General features: G+C 33.9%; 1 long non-coding RNA gene across 1 annotated transcript in view; it reads left to right on the plus strand.

Moving 5' to 3' along the window:
• LOC118201615 (uncharacterized) overlaps positions 1-26,107 on the plus strand; it is a 212,458-nt gene extending 186,351 nt beyond the window's left edge. Inside the window, exon 4 of the long non-coding RNA XR_015043288.1 lies at positions 24,073-26,107. This is a non-coding gene — a long non-coding RNA (uncharacterized LOC118201615). The remainder of the gene's footprint in view (positions 1-24,072) is intronic.
• The last annotated feature ends 1,588 nt before the right edge of the window (positions 26,108-27,695 follow it).

Consider the following 27,695-nt stretch of genomic DNA (forward strand, 5'->3'; position numbering starts at 1 on the left):
TTGTCACATATGTTTCCGCTACGCGGGAGTGGACGTCGAAAGGCACATTTCCACAAAACCCACGTAGTTAGGTTGCCATTTTCACTTACTACAAAGACCTTGAACGCCAAACAGTAATCGATTATCGCTCAGATTGTAATCTATTATCGCTCAGCTCACGTGATCCCTCAAAAGCAGAACTTTCGTCTGATTGGTTGATCTCTACCCGGGATAAAGCTGCAGCCGAAACATTTTCGGCGAGCTTTCAAAAAAATCCCGCGTAGCCGGCACATCATTTTTGTAGTTAGGCGGGACTTCGCTTCCAGCGGAACTGTTTTTTCTAGGAATCCTCCCGTTTAAACCAGTGCTACCGAAATCTCGTTTCTCAGAAATGTCCCGTCTAGCAGGAACCATCGGTAGATGTGATAACCCTTTAACTGAATTCGGCCCTCATATGCCTTTCAGTAATTTCGCGAAGCAGAAAGTACTAGAAATAATATGGCGGCCGAACGAAAAGTATATAATACCACAGAGAGCGTCTGCTCTTAGATTTCCTTGCAAATTTGTTATCTGCTAAACAACTTCTCAGAATTTACTAGTGCAGCCCTGCATTCTGAATTAAATGTTGCTTTCTTTTTGCTGGATGTGGTGAAAGCCTTCGACCGCGTCTGGCATGAGGTGTGTATTGCTAAATCATTGCTTAAATCATTCTTATGATTGTCTCCTTCCTCAAGAACCGCACGTTTCTTGATTCTGTGGGAAACGCACTCTCTACTGAAAAATAAGCTAGTTTCTTAAATTTTATATAAACTAAAAATACTGCATTGTAATAGCAAAAAGAATAATTCTCGAGAAAAATTGAGATCTTATGTTATTTAACTTCTTTTGTGAGCTTCTTTTCTTCTTTTGTGATTGAATATGTAACCTATAATTCTAGAACTTCACTAGCAATTCTGGTTAAACAAACAATTTTAATCACGCCGCTTCCAAGGACGGTGTACTTCAGGACAAGAATTAAGATGATACCGCACTTCCAAATTCATTTGCGAGTCGTGCTATTTAACCAATTACTCTTCTGTTTTGTGCTGCTCTTGACAAGTGTTGCCACCCATTCCGTAACCGCTAATTTTGAGTTGCTATAATACATATTTAATATATTTATTTATGTCGCTCTTTTCACATTCTCTGCTTATATATCGATCGTTACGATGTTAAGTGCTGACTTCCTTATAAGTAGAATATGCATTTTAATCATGTCAAAACAGAAACGTCTGTTGTGCAATTCTTTGATTCCCCTTCCTTATATTCATGGTAGCGCATTTAGATAAAAGCTAATAATTATGCTGATTTAGCCAAATAGCAGAGCTTGTATTTAGAAGTTTCTAAGTTATTAACTTATGTCAAGTTCTCGCCTATTGGTCTAACTAATAACTATCTGTAGCAGCTCGTCCCAAACTGTGACTCACATAACTAACTGCAGCTGTCTTGACCTACACGCTCATAGTTGCTGTGAAAAGAAAACGAGAGACTACAATTCTAGAAAAAACATTATAATGATGCAATTATTAATAATTATAAATAAATCTAACTGTTTAACTATGCAATGAAAGAAAAGCAACAGCCAGTTTTAGTCGAAATTGCAATTTAAAAACTTCAAATGACAATTTGTCGTCTCCAAAAGTGTGCCATTAAAGTTTTTAAAATATTTAAAAAAAAAAAAAAAAAAAAAAAATAGCCGAAAGGTTCAAAATTACGTCCAAAGTTTTTTTTTTTTTTTTTTTTTTTCCCGTACAGTTTGGCCATTGCTCGCTTTGAAATCGTTGAGTTTCTTAATCGAAAACTCATAAATGCTTTCAAAGTATGAAACAGATAATAAAACAAATTCCAAATTCAAATTAGGGCTTCCACATGTCCATATTCTATGAAAGATTACGTTATTCAAATTTTAATGGCTCTGGGTAAGATTGTTTTATCACAGTGCGGAGAAACATGCATACATTCATGCAGATTCTTCATTATTTAATTTTTTCAAATATAATGCCGGATTCTAACATTTGGTGGCAACAGTTTGAAAATGTGAAACGGACATTTATAGTGATTCAACGTTTTGTGTACCACCTTTATTTATTAAATATCATATTCTTCGCACTTAAACCATAAAATTCATTTCAACAGGAATATCACAAAATATTTAAAAAGAACATATCTTTAGAATTTCTGATACAGAGCCTCGTGGGCTGGAGATAATTTCGACCCCCGTCGTATAGTGTTGCTCTTGCCTCCTTTGAAAACGTTGAGTTTGTTAATCAACATTTCGTTAAGGTTTTACAAAATAGATAATAAAACAATTCCAAGTTCAGCTTCCTAATTCCCATATTCTAGTGGAGCACAACTTATTGAAAATTTAATGTCTCTAGGTACCGTTGTTTTTCGCAGCGCGAGAAATATACATACATTCATGCAGATTCTTCATTATTTAATTTCTTTAAATATAATACAGGGCGATAACTTTTGGTGGCAACAATTTTAAAAGTGAAACAACGCTTATCGTGAATCGACGCAAAATGCCAAAACGAAATTAATAGTCCTTCTGGACAAATTGCCTTTTGGACTAAAAACAAGAATGAAAAAAATTCCAATCTGATCTAAGTTTGTGGAACAGTATTTTTCTATGCAGATTATTTTGAAAAAATATTGATCAATATCCCCTTCCCCGACCCCCCCCCCAAAAAAATAGACATTTTTCTCACAGAATTCGTATTCTAGAAAACACTGGCAGGTTTTAGTATTAGTACATAGCCAACTCGTAGGTAGTAGTATTTTCATTAATTAAAAGTAAAAATATTTGTAGTTGAATTAAATTTTTGTACGATTGCCAGATTATGAATCTAAAGTAATAACTTGGAAAGACTATTAATATCGTATTTTTAGATTTTTGAAACAAATTACTGGTTTGAAATTCTTTCGGTATCACAAATGTAATAAAATTATTGCTACTAATTATTGAAATAATTTTACTGAATGGCATTTAAAGGGAGAAAAGTCAACCTCGAATCATTCAAATTTATGTATTAACCCATATTTTACCAATGATCGAAGAAATTAAAATTTTTGTCAGAAATTTCTAATTTTGTTTTCTAAATAGGTAAGAAAAAAAAAAATAAATCGAAAAATTCCCTCCCCCCAGTTTACAGGCTGTCCTATATATAGGACGATGGTCAAATCCAGTGCTATGAAAGTTATAAGGCGTTATTTCCTTTCAAGAGCATTCTTTTGAATGGAATGCTAAAAAACAACTCGAACATTAACCAATAGATTTTTTACAAATAGTTGTTGGTTTGCTAGTAAAAGTTTTCAATTGACAACGACGTTGACGTCCATCAGGGTTTTTGATAATCGCGTGATCAGTTTTCATTTTCAAGAAGTCCTGATTTCTCTGCTGCTGACCTAATCTTCTGCCTTGAATGTTCCTAGGTATTGATAATCCCAAAGAGCTGACTATTATAGTCCGACGATATTTTAGAAGATCAAGAGTTTCTTTCATATACATTTTACAACCGTGTCGACCGAAATAGCTCACCATTCTTTCACCAATGCTTAGATGGTCGGAAAATACACCTAATTGTTGTAAAGCATTATTCAGTAAATTATAAATTGGACGTACTTTATAATAGCGGTCCGAAACAATGGTGCTTGAATGTATCGCTTGATTTCAAAATACCTATTTTGTGGCATTGCTCGACTAAACAGTATAATTCCTGTGTCTGGCGGGTTTTGCCAGTACATTTTTTAACGTAAGCAAAATGTTGTAGCCACTATAAAAAAGTATACCTAAGAATTGAGTTCTTTTGTTTTGTCAATGAAAAATTATGATTATTTTTCTGCACAGCATATCTGTTACTCTCAATAACAGCTTTGTCTATCATTTTTTCAGCGACATACTCAAAGAGGTTTGTAGGAAATTTTCCAGAAACCAAAATCAGTTAGATACTAACTAGAACCTTGAGAATATATTTCAGAAGCACATGAATATTTAAGATCGCAATCTTTCCAATTAAGTTTTGGCACCCATGCTTCATCATCTTCATTTCCTTCTAAAATTTCCACAGCTCCTGCTTTTTCTATAGTTCCTGCTGCCTTTTCGTCACAAATAGCTTGGCTGTTTCTAGTCTTAGTGCAGTTATCGTCCATTTCTTTATTGTCACTGACTGCATCTGGATCTGGTGGTATTATTACCATTCCTCGCTCAGTATCTTCAGCATCTAATGTCATAAAATATTCCAAAGCTTCTTGAGCTATTAGAAATTTTCGACTCATTTTAGATGCGTAAAATAAATATGCCTTAGAAAATAAACATTCATAAAAGTAAATTTCTTTCATACAAGTAAAGCGTGTGAAACGGCTTTCAGATGCTAAATATAAATCTTTAAAAAGGGGACACAGAACAAGAAATATTTGATCCCTACATTTTACAGCGAGGGGATGGAACGGGCGTAACCATTTCACTCCAAATCGGCGTTATGTTTTAACGTCATGTAATAGTGGATTTTACATAGTCCTATATATAGGACGCTCTAAAACAGAAAGCAAAATAAGGATCTGTAACATATTTTTCTTTCAGATGTTTTGTCATTCACATTAATGGAGTTATTTATTTATTTAAAATTTATTTATTTATTTATTTAAAATAAATCCGCACTTTTTTTTCCATTTTTTATGTGTTCAAAAAATAAAGTACAAAAAATCAAAATTAGTTTAGTCCTTTTTGTATGTTTTTTAAAAACAGGTTTGTAAAAGTAAAAATTTAAAAGAAAATAGCTAATATAACAAGGAGCTTTCTAGCAATAATACAATGTGAAAGAAATAGTTTAAACACTATTACTTTTTTTGTACAGCCATCAAATATATACTGTTCTGTATATAGGACAATGGTAAAATATGGGTTTTAACGTCAAGAAATAAAATATCTAGTCAGTTTTGGTAGACAGAAGTCAAACTTTTAAATTTTTTTTATAACAAGAATGATTTTTTTTTTTTTTTTTTTTTTTTTTTTAATTTTACTCTTGTTAAGAGCAGAGAAATGTGTCAAAAGTTAGATTTCGTAACTTTTACTGAAATGTTACGAAAAAGTACGAAAACGTGAATCTTTGTGTCATTTAAAACGATTTTGTAACTGGGAGTAATTGTTTGCAACCAACGGCTTGCAAAAATAAATTTGCCATCAAGAAAGCACAAATCAAAACACAATATGTAGCACAGAAATACGGAAACAAAAGTAAATTAATGCAAAACTATAAAATAACAAAGTATTCAATGTATCTTCTCTTTTAATACTTGGGCACCTGCCTCGAAGTTTCTGGGCCGAAGGCTTTGAAAAAACTATCGAAACTTTGGCAGAAAATCAAAGATTTGGATGGTGATTAACTACCGGCACCAAACATACTGCTTTTTTTTTCACGTTTTTCTTTCTAGCTAATAGTAAGAACGTTTTTTGGCGGAAAACTTTCGTTACAACCAGACATTTTGGATTTTTTTTTAACATATGCAGCCATTTTCAAAATCTAAAGCATCGGTAAAATTTCATAGAAAATACCGAGAAGAAAAATGCTGGGGATGTATAATTTAAAAATGTGGGACAGCGATACGAATAATTTTAACTGTGGCCATTGGTTTAAGATTGTGCTTGTGTATAGAATACGTAATAGCGAAGTAGAATGATGGGTCTTTCGAGGCAAACTCAGCTGTAGATTCGCTTTCTGACAAACTAATTCATGAGATGCATATGTTAAATATGATAGAAGTGAGCCGCTTCGAAGTGGGAAAGTGCGGCGCATTTAGCCAAAAGCCTGGAAGAGTGTCAAAAGGTTTTGGTCCTCAAGAAAATTTTGATTTCAATTGAAACACATTCGTTGACTGGCTAAAACGTACACTTTGCACAATTTACTGCCTATTTGTAAAAAAATGGTTACCATTTTTGTTATCAAAATTTAAGTTATACTTTAATTCTAAAATTTGGGCCTCTTTAAGAGAGACAAATGTCTGGTCGTATTTCACTTAGTTTTAACCGTAAATTAGGATCCACTTTTAATTTTGTTTTGTTTTGTATTTAATTTTTAAATATAACATGGAAAAAACACAAAAATAGGTTGTGCAAAAAGGCAATAAAAATTTAATAGCTTTATTTGAAAGTTACTTTTCGGTTCACACAAAAGTTAACAAGTGTATTATTTTTTAAATCTTCGGTTCCGAGTTCGATCACAACAAATTTCTATCAATTTTTCTTTCCCTTCACGAGATTTTTTAATTTAATAGTTAAAAATACTTTTTCTTTGCGTACCACCGGTTGAGAACCCTTGATGTATAGCATTGTTTTAGCATGCTTTTGAAAATAATCATTAAGCTTTAACAATTAAAAAAGAAAAGAGACGAATCTGCGCGTTAGTTGCTGTAGCGTCTTTTTTAACATTTTGTCTATTACCTTTATTTAATAAATATCACGTTCTTCGCACTTAAACCATAAAATTCAGTTCAACAGCAATATCGCAAAATAGTTTTAAAATGGGCATATCTTCAGAATTTCCGATACAGAGACTCACGCGCTGGAGATAAAAATGTTTTTTCTGTACAACGTTGTCATGGCTCGCTTTGAAATCCTCAAAAAATTCGTTAATGTTTTACAAAATATGAAATCGATCATAAAACGAATTCCAAATTTGGGCTTCCACATGCCATATTCGCAGTAGGATTACGTCATTCAAAATTCGATGGCTCTATGTACCGTATTTTTATCGAAATGCGAGAATAGACATACATTAATGTAGATTTTTCATTATTTAATTTCTTCAAATGTAATGCAGGACTCTTGGCAACAGTTTGAAAAGTGAAACGGACATTTATATTCGTTCAACGTAAAATCGCAAAACGAAAACAATAGTCCATCAGTGACAAAACCCCTTTGGACTAAAAAACAAAAAAAAAAAAAGGAATAATTATTTTTTAACTCAATCGAATAATAAAATCCGCATTAATTACGTTAAATACACAGCTTTGAATCATGGATTTTATTTAGAATCAGAAATTAAAAACAAAATGAACTGTACGCTGTCGTGTCTTCTCTAATTTTGCCTCAGCATACAGTGTGAATACCAGCATCATTAATGAAATAGTGTATTTTACAAGGACAAAGGGGAAAATCTTTTCCCTTTTTATCTTCCCGCGGCATGAAAGCGTATTCAAATTTTCTCTAAATGCATACGATACTTGTATCGCAGGAGTTCTCAACCGGTAATACGCAAAGGAAAGTATTTTTAACTATTAGATGTAAAAATTAAACATCCTGATTGAGTTTGTTTTCTCTAACACTGGTAAATTGATGCGATCTGAGTTTTGTTCAAGAGTGGTGGTACTAAAGGTTTTCAATTTTTGTTTAGGTGGTACGCGTTAGTCAAAAGGTTGAGAACCGCTGTTCTATCGTATTCAGATGGAGGAAATAAGTGTTCGTTTTATAGCACTGAATTGGCTGCAATTGTTATACGTGAGTAACAAACTCAACGATTTCAAAGCGAGCAATGGCAACACTCTACGGGGATAAAAAAAAAAAACCTTTTTATCTCCAGGGCGCGGAACTGTGTATCGGAAATTCTAAAGATAGGCTCATTTTAAAATTATTTTGCGACATTGCTATATTGAACTGAATTTTATGGTTTAAGTGCAAAGAATATGATATTTAATAAATAAAGGTAACACACAAAACGTTAAAAAAACGCAACGCCCCTTTGGACGTAATTTAAAAACTGAAACTTTTTTTTTTTAATTAAAATAATTTTTGGAATATTTGGTGTTCAGCAGCATGCCCGTTATGGAAATTCAGGATAAGTTGTTCACCTAGTTTCAGCTAGTTGCTAGTGTCCCTGTAAACGTTATTTATTGATTACCATCAAATCTTTGAAAATTTAGAGAAATTTAACTTTTTGAATAAATTCTAAAAGTAACTGCAGGATTTGGGATAACTTCTTTAAATTATGAGGAAAAGTAACAGCTGTAAATAAGTATTTTTGCATTCAATTTTCTAGCAATTGTGCCAAGTTTTCGTAATAGCACAATTTCGCCTTAAAACTCTAATTTAGTCAGAAATAAATTCCCCACTCCCAGCACACACGTCGAACTGTGGATTGGTCTCCGAAACGTTGCATGAGATTTTTTTACTGTTGCATACACTGTCGAGAGAGGAATAACAACTCACAAAGCACACATGAAGATCAAAATAATGTGCCGCATAGATACACTAAATATTAAGCAGGTGTATAATTAATGGTTAGATTTAAGAAACAAGCAGATTTATCGTTTAGCATTCTCATTTCTTGTCTGAAATTTCTTATCGAAAGACAACTAAAAGATATAAAGCTAAATCATAGCCGACAAGATACAAGGAGTGTTAAAAAATAAGGCCCATCATTTCACAAGAAGCAGCACTTTTAAAAGGGATAATAAAATATAATATATACATGTTTGGATAATTGCATTATACAGAAGCTGACAATTGTCGCTGAACAACTACAAGATTGCGGTGTCAGATTAGGCCATTAAGACGTGATGGGATTACTCACAACCTCTTACCCACATCAACTGCCCTTTCAGATCTAGTCGTTTGTTCACGATGTCGCCAGATCTGCAGTAATTGCCTGCATTTTATTTCTTGTGTCTCAGATGTTGCCATAATTTGGAGGACGAAATATCAAGTTGAATTAAATTTGATGGTATCGGAATTCTTGGAAGCCTTGATGGCAGGAGGAGAGAATAGCTAACACATTTGGTGATTCTGCTGACTCACAATGCATCCGAATCACAAATTGTTAGGCAGTGATCTTAGAGCAAGCCTGTTCGAAAGACGGTCTTCCAAGCCGTAGTGATTAAAGTTTTAAATGCAGTAACAGTGGCTTTCAGAATAAGCTAAAACACTTTTACACTACTACTAGAAGAAAAAATCTGATGTGTACACCACATGACTTTCTTGTACGGAATATTAAATTATACGCATTTTTTCTTGCATTTCATTTTAACTTATTGGATTGAATTAAATCTACGTCGTCGATAGCGCATAAACCACAATAGAATAAATGCACTCTTTAAAATTCACAATATTTCTTTACCGTAGCGAGGCTTTGGCGCTAGGTTCACATAACAGCGTTATATTTCGTTCAAATTATAACTCAGAATGTACAAAATTTATATCATTTGAAGAATTATCTAATCGTTGCCACATGTTCTATTAAAATACTATAATAAATCTAGAACGATGTATAAAATAAATTAAGCAAACAAAACAAAAAAGAAACCGTTTTTCACAGACGATTCAGTATTTCTCATTCAATTAATTTAGTTCTCACTTCACGACAAAACAAAAATACATAAAAACTCAAAATATCTATATTAAAAATTACGAAGTAAATCTTAAACACTTATTTCCTCGAAAAAATTCCAGAAAGGATTAAGCGTGATTTAATTCGAAATAATAAATGAAGGCTTTATCTTTGTTGTTGCGAAACTTAGTCTCCCTAGAGTGGCAACAAATCTACTGTACTACTGTTTCAATTGTAAACAAAAACGCCCGCCATTTTATTTAAAAATTAGGCTTAACCGCACTTAAACAGCTTTTAAATTGTTGATAATTCTAAAAATATTGCTTGCAGATTTCCTAAAGGCATAAAAACCTTAACCGGAAGACAAGAACAACATAATTCAATCATTTTTAAAGCAAAAAATGCAAAATTTACAAACATATAAGAGTAAAGAATCTGAGATCACTGAGCCGGGTAACAGAGTGGATATATATATATATATATATACGTTTGGTGCGGCCGATTGCAACCAAAATACGAGGTGCACATCTACATGTTATAGCAGTCCTATATACAAAATTTCAACGTTCTGAGGCTGCTCGTTTTTGAGTTATGCGAGATACATACATACGTGCAGAGACCACGAAAAATTCTCTTCAAAATTCATTTTAAAGCAGTTTTATAATTATTTTGGAGGAAACGAATCTTTTATTCTGCCCTTACGTACAAATGTTACGCCAAAAACATCGTTAAATTGCATTCGATAGCGGTGAAAATGGTTATTTTCGTTAAAATATTCTGCCTGAAACTTTTCGCGATTACAATACTTTTTACTTCGTTCAAGGACGTATAAATGATTTAGCACACTTTCCATGTTTCATTTTGCTGTTTAATAATTTATGCAGTGCTGGCATTGCAAAACTATCCAGTATGCTGCTGAAACTGTATGACTTTTGAAATTATCCCTTCATTCCTAAAAGGTAGAAAAAGGTACCACACTTCTTTCCAATAAATAGTATTTTTGAAGAGAAAATTATATCAATATCTGAAAGCACTTATTTATGCGAAAATACATTATTCAAATTGAAGTTTGTCAGGAATTGCTTCAGAAGCTGCCTGTTCTGTACTACACATTCCACCAATTGCAATTTTAGATATTGCTGGTTATACCAGAAGTGCCTGTCATGTTTTGGGATCTGACGGTCACAAGTAACAAACAGTCTTAACATTATCAATATCCTTAATTTTATGTTAAAAACATATCAAAATGTAATGCACCGTGCTACATCTGTGATCTGTATTTTGATCACCGGAGACTTAAAACTGGTATGTCACCGGTGGCGGGACTTGACGGACACACGTGTCTTTCAAGTTAATTTAATTTATATACCTACTTTTACAACTTTGCCGTCACTAGTGATGATCTTATTAACCAATAATGATAATCAACCTGCTGATCACCGGTGAACTTCGGTTTAATTTAATTTTAATAATTTGCCTAAATGCTATAACTTTAAATACCTCAAATTTGTAATACAGCTAGGTGATAATTTTTATTAGCATGTGCGTCATTCGCGTAATGAGTGAAATATATTTTTGATGTCTGGTTGATGAGAATGTTTGGTTCTTTTATTAGGGATTTCACTTCTTGTGTTATCTCTCAATATCCGGAATTTTTCAAGGCAAAAATGTGTAGTAAGATTTGATGATCCCCGGTATCTGTTTAAAAACAAAATTTTCAGCTCTTTGCTCTAATTGGATAGCAGTTCGCAAACTCTTATCAACTCTAACACCAACTAAATTAAATCTCGCTATAGATATTGCGAGCCATGTTCTTCTTAGAAATGCTTCCTAATATTTCATTTCGCATTCTGTAGACTTAGCAGAAGCTCAGTTTAGAGCTGTGAGGATATTTTCTTTCTTTCAACACAACATGCCATCTTCTTTTCAAACTAAACTATTTTGCATACTTTCCGTACTGAGGAGATATATAAATCAGAAAAATTAGAATGGGAGACCAGAACGTTTTAGGCTTTTATTAAAACATGAAGGGTTCCTATTAATAAAAGACAGCTTTCTTACCAACATTCAAAATACAGAAGCAAAGCCACGATATTAATTTAATTAAGCTACGAATTGAACGTATTTATAAAATCCTATTAAGGGCGGGAGGAGAGCTTTTTTTTTCTCTACCTCTTTTATAATGCAAGACGCAAAAGAATACCAATATAAACCTGATGGTGAAAGAGATATAGTTTCCTTACTACGATCACAGCAGGCGGCGAGAAGAACGACTTGTATAATACTTTTCTCTTCTCCTCAGATACAGAAGAGAAAAAGATAAATCCTTTTAGAAACTTGTCTCGTGAAACGAGCTTCCGTGCAGGCAGCCAATTAAAAAAAAAAAAATTCCGATTCGATACCTGAAAGCTCGAGCAATTGGATTTCCTCTCTTCAATGATAAGACACGACCTGGGGTCTCTTTCTCCTCGTCTGATTTGAGGGGGGGGGGGCTTGCTGTTGCACGACATTTTTATAGTGTGATTAAAGAGAACTTATTACGTGCTAAATGTTAACAAAAGTAGCAGCCTTTCATTGGTGCTTTGTTTAGCGATGAAAAGAATCAAATAGATGATGAAGAGGATGACAGGTTTTTTAAGCAGAGGGCCAAAGACTGCTTCCGAAGACAAATGACAAAATTCACGTTTTTTGTTTGGGGGGACGGGGAGATTAGAACCTTCGAATTTCTCAGTTATAAAACAATTGCAGATTGATTAAAGTTGGAAGCTGAATTAAAGATCTTAGTTTTCGCAAACCGCTTAAAGCTTAATAATAATAATTGATTAAAGAGCGATGCCGAGTAAAAAAATAAATTAAAGAATTTTGTTTCTTTGGTGCAATCGGAATATTTGGCAAGTACCCAACAATAACAAATACACGGTAAGTGTTGTAAGAAAATATTATTCTCCCTTCTCCTCCAGGGTGACGGGAAGTCAGAAAACGTAAAAATTCAACTGGACCCTCGCCAAGAAGAATGCGATAATTTCAAACAGTATAACGAACATAATGGACCAAAAATTTTTGAAATTATCACACGATCACATATAACTTGTAACAATTAGTATTATCAGTTACTAATAAATTGAGTCTTTTCTCACCTTCTGCTAGTAACTAGTATTTCTGATAACATAAAGACATAAATAAATGTCGGTAATGAACATCATTTTTCTAACGTTTTGAAACCTTTAGAAAAGACCAAAATCGTTGACCAAGCAGCATGGAATGAGTTGCCCTTTTCTTTCATTCAAGCCCAGTTTGACTCCTCCATGCCTAATGGAGTAAGGGCCGTTTTAGTTGCCATTGGTGGCAGCTGTTTCTACTAATTTCGCACCCCTGTAAACCTCCAAAATGCTTATAAATTTAATCATTTTATCTTCATGCAACGTGTTTACGTGCAATAAATATCATTTTTGTATTTGCTTTCCTTCATGGTGTTGCAATTTTAATGGCCAGCAGTGTATTATATACATATATGTATATATATATTATATATTAGCGGAAGTACCCGATGCCAGTTAAGTTCGATTGAGAGTAATGTATTATTTTACTCATGACATCATTTGAAAATTCGTATAATAGCATACTACACGTCATAAGAAATATAATGCGTTGTTGTAATGGGTAAAAAATGCCAAAGAAACAAAGTAATATTCAATATATATACCACAATTGACTACGTAACCATAGAATCATGTGGTATATGTATACCCATATGACATATGGAATTGCCATTTGGGTCAGCAAAAATAAAAAGAAATACAGCATTATTTTGAGCAAAATCAATTATTTTGAGCGAGAATTGAACCCACATAAACATTTTAATAAAAAAATTCTCTCTCATTATATCAGCAACAATGGCGCGCAGCCATTGTTGTTGATATATCCACTGTTGCTAATATCAGCACTATTGCCACTCGAAAAAATGAGGGCGAAAATTAGTGCTTTAATGCTTTAAGAGTTTTGAATTAATTTTGTTTGAATTAATTTTGTTGGAAAAAAAGTGGACGTCGACCTTTTCCAGGGCCCAGAAAAGAATTGTAGAACGTTTGGTGACGATAGCTATAGTAGTGACTGAGTTATTAGCGAACAAACAAATACACAGACTCTCTTCTCTCTCTCTCTATATATATATATGTGTATACTTTTGGTGCGGCCAATTGCAACCAAAATGGGAGGTGCACAACTACATGTTACAGCAGTAAAACCCTTGATTTCATCGTTCTGAGGCTACTTGTTTTTGAGTTACGCAAGATAAGTACGTACAGACGCCACGAAAAAATCTCATCTGAATCCATTTTAAATCGGTTTTTTAATTCGTTTGGGGATAAAGAGTCTTTTACTCTATCCTTACGTACAGATGTCACGCAATAACAGATGTCATTAAATTGCGTTCGATAACTGTCAAAATGGATATTTTCGTTAAAGTATGGTCCCGGAATTTAAATTAAAACTTAAACGAAGTGTTACGTTCGCATGGTGATCTTTGAAACTGCTGTGAAAAAGTATATAAGGAAAACGTCGAGTTGAGTGAGAAGACATAGTGTGATTTTATAAAAAAAAAAAAAAAAAAAAAAAAAAAAAAAAAAGGAAATAGTAGATAGCCAGAAGAGAGTTGAGGTGTAAAGAGGTTGTAAACTTAGTGTAAAACTTGAGTAGGAATAAATGCTGTTTTATTAAATTAAACCCTAAAACTTAGAATGAAATCATTTTTTTAAATTATTTAATTAATAGAACTAAATTGTGTGTGAGGAAGTTAAAATGTTCCTAAATAATATCTGCATGATGACTTACTTCTTTTAACATACAAAAAAATTATTTAAAAAATTTTGGTTTTTTTTTTCTAAATTTTAAATATTTTATTTTTCTGTGTTTCTTACTCGAAAATTCTTCTTTTAATGTTTATTTTTCAATTATTTTAGTGTCAGATCGAAGCAGTTTTTATCTTCATGATTAATTAAATTGAAAACATAAATGGATTTATTAGACACTTTGTTGCACTTTTTAAAGTATAAAGTAAAGATTAAGTAAGGATAAAGTAAAGATAAAGTAAACATTCTAAAATGTTTCAAGAATTCAGAATCGTCAGAGCATAATTCAGAAATGCTGCTTTGTTGAAAATTCTTCATCTTCTCCATGAAATAGACCAAGAAATTTTCAACATTTTTTTATATTTTATAATTTTTTATTGTTCTTATTGAATTGTTTTAGTTTTAATTTGGATGAATATATATATATTGTTAGAATGTTGCCCCCCTTCATGGTCTATTTTTGATTTAATTATTTTCTGTTGATTATTTAGTTAATTTCGCAGCATACTGCTCTACTTTAATACTATACTATATTAATTTGAAATCTCTGAACTTTTATAGCAATATAGATTGTTAACAGCAAGAAATAATTTTTGATAATACCGCTTCCCAATAATTATATAAAAAGAAGTTATTGAAGAATAATTGTAAGTTCAGAGAAGGCAAGTTGCTTACCAGAATGCTAGTATTCGCATTTGACAAAATCAGACTACGGCAATGAGAATAGAAATTCAGTAGATTGAAAACAGACAAGCTAATGGCATAAGAGTGGCAACAGTCTCAGCACACAAAAGAAAAACATTTGATGCACATTAGCTATGAATGATCGAACAGCCACATCTTAACTCAACAGTGTGTGTCCAAGAACAAAATTAAATATTGGTAGCGAACGGTGTTTGGCCCATTCGGTAATTTTTGTCTTGTTTGTGGCTGCGAATTTTTTGCAGTAGAACGCTTGATTTCTCTTAAATAAAATTTAATTTTCATAATAAACGCAAACAAGAACAATAGAAGGATTTCTTCTTATAGCATAATACACTCAAGGCATCCGTTTCCAGGTTTCACAGGGCGGGGTTAGAAGACTGGGCTTCTAGAGAAAGAGGAAAAATTGAGTAAATTTCTTGAAAACTGTGTATTCTGACTATCTGGTTCACACTCTACCGCAGACGATAGTCTTTTAGGGTAGGCGCCGACTTCTCGTGGTAACCGATTATTTAGTGTTCCCTCCCCCCCCCCCCCCCCATTTTGACCACCAGTAGAAGAGGGGGAGAGCTAAAACTGAGCAAGATATAAAAATCTTTTTTTTTTTTTTTTTTTTTTTTTGTTGCTGCTGATAACACAAAAGGAAATAAATCAAGAAGCCGGTCCAAAGAATGAAAAAAAAAAAGAAGTAAAAGAAAAAAAGTTGAAGCAAAAACTCTAATTTTCCCGCCCAAAAATCAGGGCCAGTGTCCACACCCCCTTCTGCTGCTGCCCAATGCAATAGCGATCATGCTGTGACCTTCGAGTTGTGTCCGAACTCAAGGTTTTCTCGACACTGAAGAAGGGGGAGGGGAGAGAATTATGTGTGTATGTTATGTATGTATCTATTATGTATATCGAATTTTTGTTTCTTTTCATTACGTCGTTTTAACTCTTTTTCCGCTTTCATGTAATAATAATCACCCTTTTTTTTTTTTTTTTTTTTTTTTTTTTTTAAAATTAAAAAAAAAGTATAGGAAAAGTAATCTTAAAAAGGCGTTCATTCTTGTAAGATACATGACATATTATGTAAATTACATATTTGTATATAAAATAAATTTTTCATTAGACTATGACATACTTTTTTAACGTGCAGTGGATGTTACTTTAAGGTTTATACAAATATATTTTTTTTACAAGAAACTGATTAGTTAAGTGGTACTAACGTCATGAAAAATGCGGCAAAATTAATAAAGTTAGAAAAGAAAATGTAATATAAATCTACGTGAACATGAGGCATAAACTGAGAAATCAATCGTGCATTGTAAGTAAATTAATGCAAAAACAGAAGCGTAAAATTAAAAAAAAAAAAAAAAAATCTGAAATGTTTCAGATTTTAAATTACGTCCAAAGGGGCGTTTTTTTTTAACGTTTTGAGTGTTACCTTTATTTATTAAGTATCATGTTCTTTGCACTTAAACCATAAAATTCAGTTCAAGAGCAATATCGCAAAATAATGTTAAATTAAGCATATCTTTAGAATTTCCGATATACACAGTCTCGCGAGCTGGAGATAAAAGTTTTTTTTCTTCTATATAACGTTGCCATTTCTCGCTTTTAAAGCATTGAGTTTGTAAATCAAAAATTCGTTAAAGTTTTACAAAATATAAAATCTATAATAAAACAAATTCCAAATTTGGGATTTCAGATGCCCATATTCGCAGTAGGATTTCGTCATTCAAAATTCGGTGGCTCTATGTACCATTGTTTTATCACAATGCGAGAAATAGACAATCATTTATGCAGATTTTTCATTATTTAATTTCTTCAAATATAATGCAGGACTCTAACATTTTGTGGCGACAGTTTGAAAAGTGAACCGACGTTTATGAGTCCGACGCAAAATCGCAAAACGAAAACAATAGTCCTTCAGGGACAAAGCCCCTTTGGACTAAAAAAAAAAAGTAGAATACACCAAAAAAAAAAAAAAAAAAAAAAAAAAATTAAAAATTTGAAAGGTTTCAGATTTTAAATTACGTCCAAAGAGGCGTTTTTTTAACATTTTGTGTGTTACCTTTATTTATTTATTATCATGCTCTTAAACCATAAGATTCAGTTCAACAGCAATGTCACAAAATAGTTTTAAAATGAGCATATCTTTAGAATTTCCCGTAGCGTGTTGCCATTGCTCGATTTTAAATCGTTGAGTTTGTTAATCAAAAATTCTTTAAAGTTTTACAAAATAATAAACTGATAATAAAACATTCAAAATTTCAAATTTGGTCTTCCAGATGCCCATATTCGCAGTAGGATTGTCATTCAAAATTTGATGGCTCTAGGTACCGTTGTTTTATCACAATGCAAGAAACATACATACAGTTATGCAGATTCTTCATTATTTAATTTCTTCAAATAGAATACAGAGCGATAGTATTTGGGGGCAACAGTTTGAAAAGTGAAGCGGATATTCAGAGTGATTCAACGCAAAATTGCAAAACGAAAACAATAGTCGTTCAGGGACAAAGCCCCTTTGAGCTAATAACAAAAGTGAATAATCTGTAGACTTTCTCAAGGAGCAGTCTAATGAATTATCAGACAGAATCATGTTTCTCAATTATATCGGAATGAATTGCAAAAATAATAATGGAGCAGTTGAATTTTAAAAGAAATTTTTAAAAAGCATTAATCAAGCTCTATAACGTGCCTCAGCTTTACGTAAAAGAAATTATATCCCTCACATTTTACAAAAAATGTAATTTAAAACTCAGTAAAATAAGTAATTACGTGGGAAAAGATATTTAATCGTGAAGTGAAGAAAGACTCTTTTTAAGAAATTTTAGTGAAAAAATTAAAATTGCAAGTAATGCAGACCGACTTTTAAAATGTTAATTTTGAATGCAAAAGATATAGAGGTTCAAAATTAAGGTTATCTTATTACTCTTTTTACTGAGTGTTTAAACTGTATTTCAGTAAAATATAAGGTATGTATTTTCTTTGGAGGCACGTCGAAACAAGTTATATCATGATAATTGTTTAATTTTTTTAATAATTAATTTTCAGTTTCTTGATTACTATTTGCTCTGCAGTGCATCAAAATATAGTTTGCTCTTACGTAGAGTATACAGTTCAACTAAGATTTTTGATAAAAGAATACTCAGTTTCAAGGAGTTTACTGATATTAAGTTAGAATAACCCTCTGTTGAGAATTGTATAATAATAATCAGTTTTGGATAGTTGCCGTCTCAAATTGCATTCCAGAGAAGTTGTCATTCGTTATTTCTCTAATTGTAAAAATATGTGTTATATGCTTTATTTTGTTGTGTTTCTTTTAATAATTAAAAAAAAATATGCTTTATCATTCCAGAAAAAAATAGCTACACATTCATGTGAATAATCACACTGTCATAGATCTGAAAAGCATTTTTCACAACTTCAACTATTTTATTTGACGTCTTATATACCCTGAATTTCTTCTTTTAATTACTGAGGGGGGAAATTACAACAACGAGAAAATTTCGGAATACTGAAGTTCATATAAATGTAGAATAATAACAGCAATTCCGACATTTTACTATAAATTGAACAATAAAATGCAAAAAAAGAAGAAAAAAATCGGCTTCATTTGCATGAATAAAATAAATACTTATTATTCCAGGCATTCCAGAAATCTATCCCAGTAACCAATACAAGCGATTGATAACTATATTTTGACATCATAAACTAAAAATTAGCAGAAAGGTATCGTAAATTCATTGACAAGTATCTTCATAAGTATATTAAAGGCTACCGAAAGCGAACTCTTAAGACGTTTGTGAAAACGCAAAACATGGCAAATTCGAAAATTCCGTGGCACGTGAAAATATTTAAAAGCTTTAATTGTGATGAAATATATTTCTGGAAGTAAAATTAAATAAAGTTTGAAACGTGTGTGCAATTAATCTTAGCCATATAGCGTTAAAAAATGCAGAGAGCCTCAGCGTGCATTGCCATAATCCAAATGATCTTTTCTAATTGAAATCTCTTTACACTCATCTAGGGAGAAAATAAAAGTTTTCACCTGTCAAAGCATTATAGCCAACCACTTAAAGCAGAACACCTCATATTATTTACACTAAGTCTTACTAAACATACTTTTCGCCCACCAACTGGTATAGTGGTTAGCCTCACTGATTGACGTGCCGAAGGGTCCATGTTCGAATACCGGAGAATGCATAGATGTTTGTAAATGTAGTGTCGGTGCGGCATTTTAAATATGGGGCGAGACGGAAGTCCTGTCTTGTGGTTTGGTGGAAGGGGAGAAAGGTGGTTGACCCCAGGGCTAAAGAAAGAGGGTTGACCCTGGAACCTGTTCCCCCGGGGTGCTCTCCATCAAAAATGGGAGTGGAAATGAGCCAAATCGCACTGTCAGCTGTTAGGCTGCTCAAGGCTGTTGCCAACGGCAGGCGTAATCTTGCACTACTTGCCCCAAAGGAAGTTCCTGGACTTGGGCTGACTACGTTAGACAAGTTGGCGTATGCAACAACAACAACAAACGCACTTATAGTTATCAGGTCGCTAAGAAGATTTCGTGTAATGCTTGATTCATACACCAAATATACACTTTTGGGGCATCAAAAATCGGTTAATACTCATTTGGTAGGATAATACTCATGTGCCCTTTTATGTACTTTATCCTTGTGGGTAATCATGACGGTTTTTCCTTTTGGACTGTTGTAAGGAACTCATTAGACGCTTCGGAGGTTAGAAGACAGTCCTAAATTTTAAATTTGCTTCTTACTTTAGCCACATGGGTTAAGGGTATTTTGGCGTTTAAAAAAATTGCAAATTTGCAAGTGCTTCAATTTGGAGATTAGTATCGCACTGTGTAACGTAAACAAATTTTCATCTGTTATGTCCTCGTGTCTCCATCCCCCCCTTCGTGTAATTAATTTTAGGGTATGAAATTAAAAGTCGCACAAAAACTGAAAAAGCTGCATGAAATTTGTGTTGCCAACAAAAGTAATAAAAAAAAGCCAAATGGCCTTAATAAACCAATCTTCCAGCTCTAAGACTAAGAAATCACACTAAGAAACAATAATGTTCATTTCTTTCATATGAAATATAATGGTCTGCCTATTACTGTGGCAAGTTTCACACTTACACTGGTGTGCAAAAATTAAGGACGAGACGGTTTTTTCAATATAACTTTGTACAAAAGCTTTCCAAATCAACACATTTAATACCGTAAGATCCCCAATACGTAAGGACATGAGTAATGTAAGCAACACTTACTAAAAGAGAAATCAGAGGGATAAAAAGAAGCTTTATTGAAAAAGTTGCATGGAGCGCAATGCGACTGAAGGCCAAAACATCCCTGTGATGGGTGTCCAGCAAGAAACATCCGGTCTTTAATAGGGGATATGATCTCCCCATGTCTGCCAGGCACGTTTCACAACGTCTGCCCATGCTGAGAATGAGGGTGTCAATGAGTTGTTGAGGCATCGCTGCCCATTCGTCTTGCAGCGCCAATCGAAGCTCCGGAATCGTTACTGGTGGTAAGGTACGAGCTGCCAAGCGTCTGCCTAGAAAATCCCATACATGCTCGATGGGATTGAGATCCGGAGATCGTGACGGCCAATCCACACGTTCAATATCCTCACTCTCTAAGAGCTGTTCGGCAGCTACTGTGCGATGACATGGTGCATTGTCGTCCATAAAAAGGAACTGCGGACCCATAGCGCCTCTAAAAAGAGGCACATATGGATGAAGAATCTCGTTACAATAACGGGTCCCGTTGACTGAACCTGCGTCGAAGATGTGAAGGTCTGTACGACTACCAAGCATGATGCCTCCCTAAACGAGAACACAGCCACCTCCATACCTGTCCCTTTCAATGATGTTCGAGGGATGATTGCGGCTTCCCCGCTCTCTCCAGATGAGTATGCGATGAGAATCGCTACTCAGACTGAATCTGCTCTCATCTGTAAAGAGTAATCGTCCCCATTCATTGTCTCTCCAATTCCGGTGTTCCCGGCACCACAGAGAACGTCTTCTCCGATGGGCAGGCGTTAGAGGTACACACCGTACAGGGCGTCGTGCAAACAGACCACCACCGTGCAGTCTTCTGGCCACGGTAAAACGCGATATCGGTCGTCCAGTCGCCTGTGTCGTGTGTCTAGCGATTTCTCCCGCTGTCTGCCGTCTGTTTCTTCTGGCCTGTAAGGCAGTATACCGGTCATCTGCGAATGTGGTTCCTCGTGGACGACCACTACTAAACCCCCCGATAGCTGTTCCTGTAGTTTGAAATTGTCTCCAAAGTCGTGAAACGATGCTGTGAGCAATTCCGGTCTGCAGCTACACTTTTCACACTGCGGCCTTCCTCCAACTTCCCAGTGATTTGACCTCGGGTAAAAGCATCCAGATGTCGTCTAACAGATTGATTATTCGCCATTTCTCGCTGAGGCAGCTACTCGGTGTGATTTTAACTGCTATACAGCGTGCAATCTCTTTGCCAGAAATACTGATCTTACAGCGACAACATGCTTTATACTACTCAGACACTCCCCCATTACGTCTACCTGCATATCTGCGCATGTGCTACCGTACATCACCTTACTTAATCTCCTGATTGGTCTTTCTGTCCGCTCTGCCTCTTCGTTCAGCTGATATGCTAATTTTTCGACTTCGTCCTTAATTTTTGCACACCAGTGTATATATTAATAATACTTTGTTAATAGGGCTTTACTGCGTTAACATCATCAAGGCAGAGAGCAAACGTCTGCGATTAAAATTTTCGCAGAACTGATAGCTGGGTTAAGCACAAAGAGGCGGTTGTCCAGAAGGGCTATTAGTTTTGGAACAGCTTTTTGTGTTGTTTCACTGTAAATGTCCGTGTCACTTTTCAAATTGTTGCCGCCAAATATTAGAGCCCTGTATTCTATTTATTAAAGAAATTAAATATTGAAGGATCTGCATGAATGTATGCGTGTTTCTCGCATTGTAAAAAAAAAACGGCGGTACCTACAGCTATCAAATTTTGAATAACGTAATCCTCCACCCAAACATCATCACATGTACGCCCGAATTTCGAATTGTAAAACTTTAACGAATTTTCGATTAACAAACTCAACGATTTCAAAGCAAGCAGTGAACAACACTGTATTGGAAAATAACATTTTTGTCTCCAGCGTGCGCAGACTGTCTGTCGGAAATTCTGAAGATATGCTCTTTTTTAAATATTTTGTGATATTGCTGTTGAATTAAATGTTATGTGATTTAAGTACGAAGAATATGATATTTCATAAATAAAGGTAACACACAAAACGTTAAAAAAAATGCTCGCTTCTTTGGGCGTAATCTAAAAGCTTTTTTTTTTTTTTTTTTTTGCTGCATGCTCAATAGTGTTAAATGATCGTTCAGAGTCAAAGGTCGTTGTTAAAAAGACATACATTACGTTTTTACAACTCAACTACGATTTTTTTTTTGAAAGGAAACTTTTTTTTAATCTGAAAATCTGTGTCGTTGCACAATCTTATATTTCTTTCAGACATTCAGGTTGGAATGAAATCAAACATCAACCATTAAAAAAAAAGGGCCGGAGAGATATGGGAAGGTTTTGCAAGGACCTTTTAAAAATGCTTAACGTGCTTGAAAGTTTCTTGGTCAATTGTTTACTGCTGAGAGCGTCAACTTTAGAGGAGAGCAAACAAAAATAATGAGACTTTGAAATCCTAATGGAACTCTCAATTTGCCACCTCCGTGCCCACACGCAACGCACTAAAAGTCAGTCAACGGTATAAGCAATTTAAATGAAACAGATGTATTTAATTCTTCAGTTTTCCTTGCCGCCGCCATCCAGCTGTTTCTAGGTCATTACAACTCATATGTCTGTCCTTTCAGATGTTCCTTTTAGCCGTAGGTCTAAAGGAAAACAAAAGCTCTTGGTAACGGAGTTAGGTAACTCTTCGAAAGAGATTGAGATTAATTATGATTAGATCTTATGGGAAACTTCCTAAACTTCCTAGTTTCCGGGTTGCGAAATTTCTTTGCAAAAATTTCTTACTGAGCGTGTAATTATCAAGTTGGCTAGTGTGCCTTACAGTTTTTAGCTCCGTCCCACGTAACATTCACGACTCTTAAGCGTTCAGAACCTTAAATTTTTACTAGTTCGTGTATTATTTTCCGTCAACTCTTTACAAGCTAGAAAACTGCGATATAAGCAAGTTTTGAAACTACTCTATTTCCAATTTGCTAGTTTCTTTTTGTTCGGTGAAATTTAACTCAGTCATACATCTGTTGAACCGAAATCGTTAAGGTCACAGTTCTTGACATCGAAGTTAGAAAAACTGGAAATGATGGTACTGTTAAAAGGTATTTCTCCCGCCTTCTTGCCATGTCTTCGTGATGTGGTGGTCTGCACGCTGGGCGCGTGATCCAGAGGTCTGCGGTTCGATTCCCGGCGAAGGCTTTGCATATTTTTCATCTCTCCTGCTTCCGAAATAAACCTTATAACTCTACATTGTTAACATATTGATGTATTTTAAAAAATAAGCAAAATTCAATGTTAGTTTTTCAGAAAGTATGTGTTTCGAATGTGAATTACAAAAGTTCTTCTTCAAATAACGTCATATATTCTGTACCAATTGGCCAGATTTTTTTGTTTAAATATAAGTATAAATAATAAACATTATTGTTATAAACGGAACACAGTTGTAGCGTCGTCAATTAAGCGACGTAGAAAGGAAAGAAGAAGAAATTCTGAGATAACGTTTGGATATTAAATCCATCTTCTACGCGGTCTTGCAAATACTCATTTCTTAGGGCCAACGCGTAAGACTTTTATCTTTCAAATTTAATCGTAATTACTTAACAAACTTCAGCTATTTAAAAGATAAATGCACTCCTTAATAATTCAGAACTTTATTTCATTTTAAGAACCTTATCTGTTTATATTGAAATATATGTATTATTAAAAGCTGATATATGCATTTTATTTAGATTTAATTTATGAAATGAATGTTGTTCCCGGCGCTTAACATTACAATCACTCTTAGAAATGGCCGTCTTAAGAAGGTGATCGCTAGGAGAGAGTTCACTGTCATCGGTTTTTACCGTATATTTATGTAATAAAAGCCTTAGAAAACCTTCCTGACTTTGTAAAATGTAATATATGAAAATAGAAAAATTAATGTCTGAGCAACTGTTGTAATGTTTATATCTCATTGCAGATGTTTTTCGCCTCTGACCGATATAGATTATTCTGGTGAAAGTGACTTGGAGAACGGAAACTGGATGAAGAGTATCCTTTCTGTCTGGCCATTGTTTCCGATTTTCAGCTTCCATCCGTCGAAACAGATGCTATTAGAACAAGCTTTACTCTCGCCCGCGGTGCTTGTCACTTTTTTTTTTTTTTTTTTTTCATTTTCAATTTTTATTCGAACATCCGGGCGGCAGCCGAAGCTTGTCCCAAGGAACATCTGTCTTACAGGAAGACCGTTCTAGAATAGCCAGATTTGCATGTGGTCGGCGTTAATGTGAAAAACGTAAAGCAAGTAAATTAAATACTGGCAAACGCAGCGACCGACCATAGAAACATCTGTGGATGACCGATGGATGTCGCTTCAACACCTTTCCACTGTCGTATGTCCTTGTCAAATTTTGTTTAGTAGAACTGCAATTATCTGGATTGTGGACATCCGGAATTCCTGTTAAATGAACTGTTTGCTTTCCTTTCCAGTTAAATAAGACAAAAATAAGTTGAAATGTTATCTTGTTTCCATTTTTTAAAGACCGAATTTAACCCCCCCTTCCGATAACGGTACCTGAGCTTTTCAGGTAAGAATAATATTTTAAATGTTTTTAATTAAAGCAAAATTTGGAAGCTGCATTTAATAAGAAGGAAATTTAATAATGTATGTAGTTTTTGAAATTGCGCCTATCTTTATTACGACGATTCAAATGAAATTTAGTAAATGAAGTGCGTAATAAAAATTCTCAAGACTTGAGGTTCATATTATCAACATAATTTGACAAAATATAGTTCAGCATTTTTTTCCAAAATGGTTTTAACTAAAGCAATGAGGCGAAGTATTATTTCAGAAGTTAATAACACAGACGAATACTAAACATAGAACGCTAAATTTTGTGCGGAAATTAAGAATGTGACATTCAGAATTGCCGTGAAGTGATATTTATAATATACATATCAATAAACCTCAAACACCGTCTTTCTCCAAAATATGGTTCCAGGCAACTTTGGTGTACCATGGAATTGATTATCCCAAAGAAGTAATATTCAGTATGAATGTCAATAAAATATCCTCTGACATAAATATATGTTGTTGCCGGTGGCAATGAATAAGATCTTTCATTTATCTTTGATATCATAAAAGTGCGTTATTGAGACCTGCAATAAGTTAATCCAAAATCCCCAACCTTGTCCCCGCGATCAACATTGCGCCTGCCGAAGGTTTTACGTGTGCTTGCTGCTCAACGATAACGATAAAAAAATCATTAAAAAAGTTTTCAATAAAATGCAAAATTTGTTCACAGATAGCAGTTAAATAGAGAAAACTTTTACGCATTAAAATGCCTCCTTGTACTCGTGCATTGTGGTGCCACCTACGAAGAGGAATCCCTTTTGAATGCGTATTCTCCTAAATGCCATGTTATAATTATTATTAGTTATATGCCCATGTTCTTTGTATACGTGTCTCTTTCTTTATTGTTGGTGTCTTCTACTTCATTGTTTTTATATACTTTGCTATTTTAATCCCAAAATGAGTAACTCAAGTAAAAGAAAAAGAATCCATAAAGTTAATACTGACTGGGAAGAATCATATTGCTTCGCCAATTCTCTTAAAGATATATGGGTTTGTTTATTGTGCGGCAATAGCAGTGCAGTTGCGAAAAAACATAATGCTGAACGTCACTTTCAGACAATTCATGCCTCATTTAATACGACTTAGTCACTTGAATCTGAAGTAAGAAAGAAAAAAATAAATAAATAAATCAAAGCAAAGTAAAGTTGTTTAACAGAAAGTTTTTGCTAAGCTTATGGTAAAATGTAAAAATGCTACTAGTAGTTCTCACTGAGAATAAAAAGCTTTCCATGATGGTTAATTGTCAAGAGAAGCATTTTTAAGTGGTACCAGTTGAGGGATTTTCTGATAAACATGAGATTATGCCAAATATACTAAACCGGCAATTGTCAGATAACACCGTGACAAGCAAAAGACATGCAAACTGAGTTAAAGCGTAACTCGGAAATATGACTCACTACTGTTTAACTAATCTACATATATATATATATATATATATATATATATATATATATCGCACGCTTCACAGTCAGCAATTATGGTAAGAATGGTATTTAATATTGTAAAAGAAGACCTACTGAAAATATTACCCGCGAAAGATGTGGATATATACACCATGTTTACGGCATATGGAAATATCGATAAATATGCCTCTGTACAAGCGATAACCACTGGTAGGGTACCAGCAATGAATAGTAATATTAATTGATTTATTGCCTTCTGCAGTTACTGCAGAAAAGAAATTCCAAGCTTAATGTCATATCACTGTATCATCCACCAGAAAGCTTTGTGTGGTAGAAAATCGCCCTTTGGACACGTCATGAAATTAACTATACAAAAATAGTAAAACTTCGAACAGCCACTTTGCAACACCGGCTTTTCAAAGCTAATAGAAAATCCTGAAGATCATGATCTCATACTGCATACTGAGCGAGCATATCATATTTCGGTGTGCAGAATGGAATCACACATGCATATATGTAACTTAAACAAGAAAAAGACGGAGCAATATTGATGGGTAATAGCTATATAGGATAGATTGTAGATCCATATTGAAGAGGAAGAATTCTGATTGCATAATATGCTAATATGTTGATTTCGTAATATCTAAAAAACTTGGCAGTCGAAGTTTTAATTCCATTTTTATTTACAACTGACATTTGTGGCCACAGTTTGCTTGGCACTCTAGTGCCTATTCGGTAATATTTACAGTTTTGATATTATTGCGATAGGACGCGAGCCCAGCTAAAGTGCGTACAAGCACTGCACAGACAGAAGCTATCGTAGTTATTCAATGTGGAAGCACACGAAGAAAAAAGTTTTGTTTTGAGTTAAAAGTTTCAGCTCCCAATTATTACGTCATCGGCGGTGCGCAGGCCATGCAAAATGGATTGATCTACAAATGAGCAATCCAGAGAAGTTATTAGGTTTTTTAAAACGGAGAGTGAGATTTAAAGGATAACCATTAGTTTATATTATAATTTTGATTCACATATTTTTATCTTACATGCTTCAGTTATGTTTTTGCAAGATTCGTAAATTTTATTGAAGGAATAAAAAATTAGCTCGGAACCAAAAATCAAAGTTTTGCGAAACTAACGAACTTTCGCTGGCTGGTGGATTTAGGTTTTCTTACAAACATAATTGTAAAACTGAATTATTTAAACTTAGAGCTGCCCGGAAAACTGTACTTTAATGATATGATAGGTTCTGTTAAGTTGTTTAAGGCTGAACAGGTTTTGTGTATATCACATTTGCAAATGAAGTCGTTTGCGCATTTGACAAATACTGGAAGAAAAAAGAAATTATAGGCAAAGCTGAAATTGATTTGTCTTCGCTTGTTATCAACCTTTAATTACTTCAAGGCCAATCTGAAAAACCAATACTTGTACTTGCCTAGTAAATGTAACCGAAATAGCTGCATACATTGGAGTTTATTCAAGTAAGAGCGGAAGTTAGAAATTTTGGGTCTTCAAAATCATATTGTTCTAAAATCTATGTATCAGATGGGAACTTCTGGAATACAGTTG

The sequence above is a fragment of the Stegodyphus dumicola genome, chromosome 1 (assembly GCF_044657685.1).
Source record: "Stegodyphus dumicola isolate Sdum_Otavi_A_Nest chromosome 1, ASM4465768v1".
Classification (NCBI taxonomy): domain Eukaryota; kingdom Metazoa; phylum Arthropoda; class Arachnida; order Araneae; family Eresidae; genus Stegodyphus; species Stegodyphus dumicola.